This window comes from Paramisgurnus dabryanus, chromosome 18 (genome assembly GCF_030506205.2).
Source record: "Paramisgurnus dabryanus chromosome 18, PD_genome_1.1, whole genome shotgun sequence".
NCBI classification, from domain to species: domain Eukaryota; kingdom Metazoa; phylum Chordata; class Actinopteri; order Cypriniformes; family Cobitidae; genus Paramisgurnus; species Paramisgurnus dabryanus.
Genome location: NC_133354.1, coordinates 37,379,067 through 37,388,943, shown reverse-complemented (window position 1 = coordinate 37,388,943; position 9,877 = coordinate 37,379,067). Strand labels below are relative to the sequence as shown.

The following is a 9,877-nucleotide window of genomic DNA, read 5'->3' as shown; positions in this document are numbered from 1 at the left end:
TAACGATTTCATGAACTTCTTTTCTAACAAAATTACGGCTATTAGGGAAAACATCGTAACTACCCAAGCAGCCATCACTCTACCCATTAGTTCACTAAACACTAGATTACCATATGAACATTTTGATTCATTTAAACCTACTACAATAGATGAGCTCTCTAAACTAGTCACATCATCCAAATCATCGTCCTGTATATTAGACCCCGTTCCCACAAAACTACTTAAAGAGGTATTCCCTGTAGTGTCAACCCCGGTTCTAAATATCTTTAACTCATCGTTAAAAATAGGATACGTTCCAACAGCTTTCAAGCTAGCAGTTATTAAACCGCTGATTAAAAAACCACAGCTTGATCAGGGAGAGCTTAATAACTTTAGACCAATCTCAAATCTCCCTTTTCTTTCGAAAATATTAGAAAAAGTAGTGGCAAGCCAGTTACGCACATTCTTGACAAATAATAGTACGTATGAAAAGTTCCAATCAGGATTCAGGCCCCACCATAGCACAGAGACAGCGTTGCTTAGAGTTACAAATGACCTCCTATTAACATCCGATCGTGGTGAAATCTCAATTCTTATATTACTAGACCTTAGCGCAGCCTTTGACACAATAGACCACACAATCTTACTCAATAGACTAGAAAACTATGTTGGTATCAGTGGTCAGGCGTTAGCCTGGTTTAGGTCGTATCTAACCAATCGCTATCACTTTGTTTATGTAAATGAGGAACAGTCATATCACTCCCTGGTTAAATATGGTGTACCGCAGGGATCAGTTTTAGGTCCTATCCTGTTCTCATTATATATGTTACCTCTAGGAGACATTATCAGGAAACATAACATAAGTTTTCACTGCTATGCGGATGATACCCAGCTTTACATTTCCTCACATCCCAGCGAAACCCACACGTTTTCTAAGCTAACAGACTGCATTAGCGATGTTAGTGACTGGATGGCATATAACTTTCTTAAGCTCAACTCCAATAAGACAGAGATGCTTATTATTGAACCGAATCGCTACAAACATAATATGTCAGATTACAAGTTGCACATAGATGGCTGCACTGTGGTACCATCTTCCTCGGTTAGGAACTTAGGTGTGATGTTTGACAGCAATTTATCCTTCAATAGTCATATCGGCAACGTCTGCCGCACAGCATTCTTCCATCTTAGAAATATCTCAAAAATCCGCCATATACTGTCTACATCTGACGCAGAGAAGCTTATCCATGCTTTTATGACCTCTAGAATAGACTATTGTAACTCGCTACTTGGGGGATGCCATGCAAATCAGGTAAACAAGCTGCAGCTAATTCAAAACGCTTCTGCAAGAGTGCTTACTAGATCTAAGAAGTATGACCACATAAGTCCAATTCTAGCATCTTTACACTGGCTACCAGTTAATTATCGCATACAATTTAAAATATCACTTACCACCTACAAAGCCTTAAATGGCCTAGCACCCTCATATCTTAGAGAATTACTATCAGAATACAATCCATCACGTGCACTGCGTTCGCAAAACTCTGGTCTCTTAGTTATTCCTAAAATATCAAAAGTGTCTAAAGGTGGAAGATCCTTTTCCTACTTAGCCCCTAAGCTCTGGAATGATTTACCAACCGTTGTCCGAGAATCAGACACAATAGATACCTTTAAATCTAGACTTAAAACTTTTCTCTTTAACAAGGCATTCACATAATTTGTTTTAGTAATGGTACTCATCTCACAATAGATAGCTTGTACAACCTGATAAATAAATAAACTAAATCCTCATTTTCGTCAACATTTCAAAGCATGGTAAATGCTATTAATAAACTTAAGAAAATGTTTAATCTCTCCTTACTTGTTTACATATTTGCAGCAAACCATGGGCCAAGGCATAAACTTTCAAAAACAAATTTCACGTATAAAATAGAAAAGGCTACATATAAGGAAAAGAAACGCTACTTTGTGCACATACAAACCACAATACAAGGCCAAAACTTCAACATTAGACCAATAAAACCCCGAATCGGGCCATTAATTGCCAAGCGCAGAGGAGTGATTGAAAATTATGTATGGAATTATGTTATCACTTGTTCGGCCCTCCACCTGAGGTTTCTGAGTCGAGTAGGGGAGTACTGTGAAGCCTAGACAGGCATCAGGGAGATGACTGGCGCAGTCACGTCCCCGTCTCCCCTTTACTCCCTTGCTCGTCCGGATTTTAATAAAGCTCGGTGGGTATAGATTTGTGGTGTTAAGCCCACTAGTCGGGGGCGGGACTTCAGTCCTTAAAAGGGCGTCACTGCATCCATTTCCTAAAAACATTCGCCGTCCCGTGCATTTTTCTCGTTCTCCCTAAACCGAACTGTGCAGAGTCTGTCACTGGGATGACGTATCTTCAATACGTATATGTATGTGTGTGTGTATGTATGTATGTATGTATGTATAAGTATATATATATATATATATATATATATATATATGTATGTTTGTTTATATGTACATGTGTATACATATGAATGGCCCCTACGCTAATTGGGTTTTGTTTTTCTTTCTTCATGTCTCGTCCTCGTCTCCGAGGACACTTGAGACAAACAGACCCAGTTCCGGTAAATGTGAAAGTTGGCACACCTCTGACTCACCGGCAGACCGTCAACGTGATGCCCAGCTGATGAATGACCAACGACCACCAGCAGAACCCGCTTTACCTCCGCCTAATCTCCTTAATCGTTTCAATGTATATATAAATATATCTCCCAAGGGTTTTTTCCTCCTAAGACTTTTTTTTACTTCCCCTGCTGAGTCTGGGGTTTTTTTTCTCATAGGGGGTTTTTCAACCCGGGGAGGCAGCCTTCTTGGGCTTTACTTAGCACCCTCTTCTTTACGTTACATTAGCAATACGCACGCTTATAATGTTGATTCATAGCCGCAGCAAATTTAGCTGCTATCGTGTATTATGTTGTGCTATCTGTCGTTTTTTTAAGCTTTCCACTGCTTCTATTACTGTAAAGCTGCTTTGAAACAATCACAAATTGTGAAAAGCGCTATATAAATAAAATTGAATTGAATTGAATTGAATTGACATTCAAGAAAGTGACTAAAAAGCTGGCAAGAAACAGACAATGAAAAACTGTGTGTGACATCAAAGTGTTGGAGTTGCAAAGAGAGGAGTAACTCATAAACTGGACTGAGAACACATTCTATTTGAATGGGACTATAATTTAACTCAAGCAGTGAAGGGGGCACTGCATATGGTCAGAGACAATTCCAAGGATGAAACACCAAAAAGACTGAGTGGAATCCAGAAAGAGACTCACAAAGACAATAATGTTCTTGGAGGCAAGAGAAACTGGACAATACTTCACTAGACACTGAACTTTTTCATCTTCATACGAGCCTTTGAGTGAAAAAGGGGAAAGAGTAAACAGCCGTTCAATGTTTAGTAAAGACCTTGTTACTGTAGGGACACAGACAATCTTTATGAGAAAATCAGCTGGACAAATTTAAAAGCTGATCAAGAACTTTGTTGTTAGGTGTGACTACCTGTTCTGAAATCAAATCAGACTCCTATTAATCTGACAGGAAGAAATGCATAATTGAATTTGGTATCTACAGCGGAAGTTAGAACTCCAATGATGGTATTAAGCTAAAAAGCAAATATAGATGGCATAGAACAGCTATGGAAGAAAGGAAATTAAAATAGATAGAAGAAATAGATTGAAAAAGAAAAAAAAGAACACCATAGAACACTATAAAAGGTAAACAAGAAAAGCTGTGAGAATAGAAAAATAACTGATTGTTGTAACAAACTTTGTATTTAAGGAAATTGCCAGCCCAGACATCATATATGTGCATGAAGGTGTTCACATGGCAGATCTCATCACTGAGGGTGAGCCACATGGTTGCATACCATTGACTGATATAAAAATTATTATTATTGTAATTAATTATAATTGTTATACCATTGACTGAAAAAGCAAACATATTGAGAGATGGTTTGTTCGCGGTACCACTGACAACTCCCCAAACGGTAATCATACTGTTTACAGATGGTTGTTGTTTTAGAGCATCAGATGGTTCGCTAAAGGCAGGCTTTGCTGTGGTTGAGCAAGTTGAGGGTGATTTTGTAACACGACTGAGTGGTAGATTGAAAGGTAAACGGTCAGCACAGAGAGCTGAAATGACAGCTGTTATCAAAGCCTTGCACTACACTGGTGAAGAGAGGGTGATTGTTTATAGTGACTCTGCAGATGTGATTGGTGCAGTATATATGGAACTGCCATATGGCAGATAGGTGGGTTTGAAACCAGGAAAGGCCGGCCTACAGTAAATGCTAGCAAAGCCTGACACATACTACAGGCTGTGAAGGTACCTAATGAAGTGGCTGTTGTCAACTGCCTAATAAACCACTTATATCCCCAACCATGGTTTCCCAAGACAAAGTTAGATCTGACAAAAGTGACAAACAAGCACTGGAATTGAAATATAGTTTCGGGGCTGCTTGTCACCCCAATGTTAGAGCAAAGCTGAAATAATGAACCTGACTTTGACATTAAAACTTGACTTGACAAACTCTGTGCACAGACAAAAATAACATGGCTTGACGCATTGCCAATTGTATTAATGTCTATTCGCTCTTCTGTTAACAGGATTTCTGGTTTCACAACCTTTGAATTGCTTACAGGTCGACAGTTTCCAGGCCCACGGAACGCCTTGGTGTAGGATCCAATCCTGCCACTAACTAATGATGTTTATTTCTACAAACTAACTGCTCTGATTAAAAAATGTTCTTGCCAGGCTACCACACAACGAAATTGTGAGAACGACCCAGCTGTTAAAAATGATGATTGGGTTTCTAACAGACACAGGTGTGGACCTGAGGACTCAGGTCCAAGAGAGGGAGAGTGTTGAAAGTGAAAGTGAATCAGCTGCAGTGGTGTCAAAAGTATTCATATTCATTACTCAAGTAGAAGTATAGATACTAGGGTTTAAAAAGACTTTTGTAGAAGTTGAAGTATCAACCCAAGCTTTTTACTCAAGTAAAAGTGAAAAAGTACTGGTTTCAAAACTACTTAAAGTATAAAAGTAATGTAAGGAAAAAATGTCATTACGGAAAAAAGCCTAGGCCGCGCCACAGGGGCCTTTTGTGCACTACCCTATCTCCTCTAAAAAATGTTTCTAAAGGCCATAATAACTATAGTGTTATATTAAAAATGTTAATGTTACAAAATTTGGGATGCACTAGGGCCAGGGGCCAACATCAGTCCTGGAGTGCCGATGTCCTACAGATTTTTGCTCCAACCCTTATAAAACCTTGGCTACCTGTAGTTTCAGGTGACTTTATAAACCTTTATTAGTTTGTTCAGGTCTGCTTGATTAGACCTGGAGCTAAACACTGCAGGACATCGGCACTCCATGTTGCCTAACCCTGCACTAGACTATCTGTTTCAACCACATACGGTATATGCCCATTAAAAATGAACGCATTTTAGTACAATGCAAACAAATACATTAAAGCAGTGGTTCTCAAACTGGGGACCACGAGATGGTGCCAGGGGCCTCAGTTTTATAATATTTTATGAAATACATTACTTTATTATAAATTCTGTGTAATTAAACCTCAGAAAAATAAGGCTACTAAACAAAAGCAATACATTGTATGTTTTGTTTAATTCAAATTGTAAGTTTTAGAATGTTTATGTCATACATTTTCTTTGGGGGGTCGTGAAGGAATCGACTGTACACAAGGGAGGCCACAAAAAAAAGGGTTGATAACCACTGCATTAAAGAACCATATGTGTACTACTGAGCATTAACATGTGTTCCATAGAGAGGAAGATATGATGACTAGTTGCCTATAAATATTGCAATGGTACAAAAAGTCAAACTTCAAAGCAGGGCCGCTGCTGGCAAAACTTTTACAGTGGTGCCCTCTTTAGTTAAAAAACAATAAAATCACACACAACTATATGTGTGAGAATAGAAATATGCTATTGTTATCATTTATAATTGTATTTTGACAGCAACACAAACTACAATTATACAAATATGCTATTATATATTATAGCCTATATTCCTGTATCTGTACTTGTGTAGCTAATGGACTTTAGTACACTTTACTTTAGTCAGTATAAATCCAAGCAATTTTGGAGAATTACTAAATGTCTTTCTTGTAAGTATATTAAAAGTCAGGTTTAAGGAAACAGCTGATGTCTATTAACAAAAGCAAAAGTTGGAATGTATGGTTATGTGTTTGATTGATTTAACACTCAAGCATTCAGCTAAGTAGGTTTTGTTAATGCAAATAAAATTTAGGGTAGTTATTAGCATATACAAAACAAAAGATGTCTTTAGCATAGATATCTTTGCCATGCTTCAAAACGCAACGCACAATGTCATTTAAGTTGAACAACTAAAGTTACATGATATAAATTGGTATTGTTACACTATTTAAATCACACAAATAAGTTGGTGTCAGCAGCCAGCTATATATGTACACAAGCTTGTGAATGTGAACTGACCTGAAAGTGATGCGCAAGTTTAATTTCGTACTTTTCCATTAGAAGACAGAATGCTGCGTTCTGTTACTGTACAAACGGATGGCGGATGATATCAAAGCATCGCGAGAGCAAACTGCTCCGCATGCTTTCTAATCGCTCTCGCGGTTCTTTTATGTTTCTCTGTGCAGCACTACCGAACAAACTTTTGATCATCTGCAGTCAGCTGGGGGGGCGGGGATTGCGTACAAACCAATAGGGTGTCGGAATGGTGTATGTTTATACTTCTCATCCAACCACAATCGCATTTATCTGGATGATGCAATTTATCAAGATAGGTTTTTTTTAACGATGACAAGCCGGAATGTAAAAAAAACGAGCCGAAATAAATAGAAGTAACGAGGCGATTTTTAAAATGTAAGGAGTAGAAAGTACAGATAATTGCGTGAAAATGTAAGGAGTAGAAGTAAAAAGTTGTCTGAAAAATAATTACTCCTGTAAAGTATAGATACCCAAAATATCTACTTAAGTAAGGTAACGAAGTATTTGTACTTCGTTACTTGACACCTCTGATCAGCTGGAATACAGAGAGAACAAACAGGAAGTGAAACATCAGTGGTAACACTCGCACAACACCAACAACAAAGTCAACAAACACTCTGTAAAATTGTGCATAAAAAAGGTGACATTTTTTCCAGCCCAGCAACAGAACCCCTAGCACACTGTGTGAGTGCAGATTGTGCCTACGGAGCAGGTATAGCCGTACAGTTCAAAGCGAAGTACGGTACACAAAAGGTTGTAAGACAGAACAAACACACAGGTGAATGTGCAGTTACTCATGAGGACGACGGCAGATTGATTTTTCATTTAATAACAAAACAAAATTGTACTGATTTACCAACATATGAGAATTTTACCTACAGCCTCAGATGTATGAGAGAGTGGTGTGAGAAAGAAAACATAACAAGTGTATCCACTCCCCGACTGGGGTGTGGCCTGGATAAATTGGATTTCCACAAAGTGCTGGAAATCCTGACAGAAGGGTTTAGAGACCTGAATATCCATATATTCATTATAACCTGATTAACATTTTAATGCTTAAGAGTTTTAAGTTTTCTATAATTGTTGCATTTTACATTACTGTTGATTTTTTTTAAAGTTTCATATAATATTATAGCTTACGTTTCCTGTGTGGATTTGAGTCCACAAGAATGAAGTTGTACAGAACCTCGAGGAGGATGGAGAAGAAAATGTGTGACCTCTTTCAGAGGTCAAGAGAGGGAATTGTGGGATTTTTATGTTGTTTTATTAATCAGTATGTCATGTTATAATTGATATGTGCCATTATGCTTTCTGTGCTGAGATATGTGAGAGACTGTCTGTGTGTAAAGTTGAGAGTCTGTGTGGTTTCGGTTGGGGGAGAAACAGCATATGCTGAGGAATGTATGTCTGGAAATTGTTAAGATAAGAGAGGGGCCTGAGGGAGAAAAGTAAACAGGCAAAGATGTTATTAACTAATGCTTTAATATTCACAGGATAAAATATGCAATGTATTTCTTACTTAATCAGTATTAATCACTGAATAGTTGATGTAATAAATATAAGATGTTGTCTTTGATAAATTTGTATTAACCAATGAAATGAAGGTTGCATATAGAATAACCTAATGGGGGCAGGGCAGCTCAACCTTGAAGAAACAGAATCTCCTGTGTTTGTTCTTCGTGTGTGTGTGTGTGTCATTCCTTCCCTAACAGATAGAAACTGGGTGTGGTGATGGAGTCAGATGGACGAGGGGAACGGCCTTTGTGGGTGGAGATTTTCTGAAGAAAGATCAACGTCACATATTTTATAACTATGCATGTTACTTCCTGAGCTGGTTGTTCGCTACTTGAGAGGACCCAGCGCGCTGTTAAACTTTTTCATATCTGATCAATAAATATTTGAACTTAGATATTTGTATCTTGTGCCTTTCCTCTAAATTATGAACATGCAATGGACGCCTTAAAGTCCAACAGTACTTGGATGGGAGACCGACTGGGAATTCCAGGTGCTGTAAGCATTTAAATAATTATTTAATTATTCATGTCATTTTTTGCCATGAATGCTTCCTTCTTGTAAGCATTCACCGATGTCATGGCGTTGCCACATTGGACTTGAAGTGTCTCTCGAATCGAGTCAGCACTCGCTTACGGCCACACCACCCTGAGCACACCCGCTCTCGTCTGATCTTGTAAGCCAAGCAGGGTCGAGCCCGGTTAGTACTTGGAGGGGAGACCACCTGGGTATACCAGGTGCTGTAAGCTTTTAATTAATTAATTATTTATTTATGTAATTTTTTGTAAATGCATCCTTTCTGTAAGCATAGGCTGATGGCAGTGTTGTAATGTAACGAAGTAATAATACTTCGTTACTGTACTTAAGTAGAAATTTCACGTATCTGTACTTTACTTCGCTATTTAAATTTATATCAACTTTCACTTTTACTCCACTACATTTTCTAGATAAAATGTATACTTTTACTCCTATACATTTCCACTAAGCATATTCGTTACTCGTTACTTCAAAATAAAATCAGAAGAAATGTGTGCGACCTCAATAAGGGAGGTTTTGGCAAATCAGTGCTTCTAGATTGCATTACGCATGCTGCGCACACTCCCTGCGTCCCAAACCGCCTCATTCCATCCTATATAGTAGGCAAAGAGTACGAGAAGTAGTGCTTTTCGCCTACTATATAGTATGGAAGTATGCGGTTTGGGACGCAGCGTCTATTTCACGCACACTCTATTTTAACGTAGTGTTGCCAAAGGAGGATGAAGCACAACTGAAACCGCAATGAAAGCACCTACTGGAGGACCTCCCGTTATCGTAATCGACCACCCCGACGATGAACAGGGTGCGAAAGCTAACGTTATACACCCGTGGCCGTATTTGTAAGAAATGTTTTTGTACATTGGAATTAAAGATCCCCGATTACCGAATAAAGTGCCTCTTATGCCTACCGGAAATCACTTACATTTTGTCATTTAAAAACTCCCCGTCCAACCTGAAGAATCACATCAAGGTACGTAAAAATAAGTAAAGCCACAATGTCAATGTGATTCAACATTAGTTATCAAGCCGTATCAGATAATTATCTGTCTAATGTGATGGTGAGGCGCACATGTTTAATTAACGTCAACAATGTTACAGCGCTGATTTTCCCATGGATTTATTTAATTCACAGAGAACTCTCAACTGAAACACACTGTTTATGGTAACATTATAGCATAACTGCCAGACGAATATTCCCTCCGCTAGGCTAATGTTAGATTGAGAAATATTTTTTAAAAACTGCTATGTTAATCAGTGGCACGTTTGAAAAAAAGTGTTAAGGACTGTATTCACATCTTAGAAAGCATCAT

General features: G+C 38.3%; 1 pseudogene; it reads left to right on the top strand.

The window, feature by feature from the left end:
* The first annotated feature begins 8,660 nt into the window (after positions 1–8,660).
* Positions 8,661–8,779, top strand: LOC135753151 (5S ribosomal RNA; annotated as a pseudogene).
* The last annotated feature ends 1,098 nt before the right edge of the window (positions 8,780–9,877 follow it).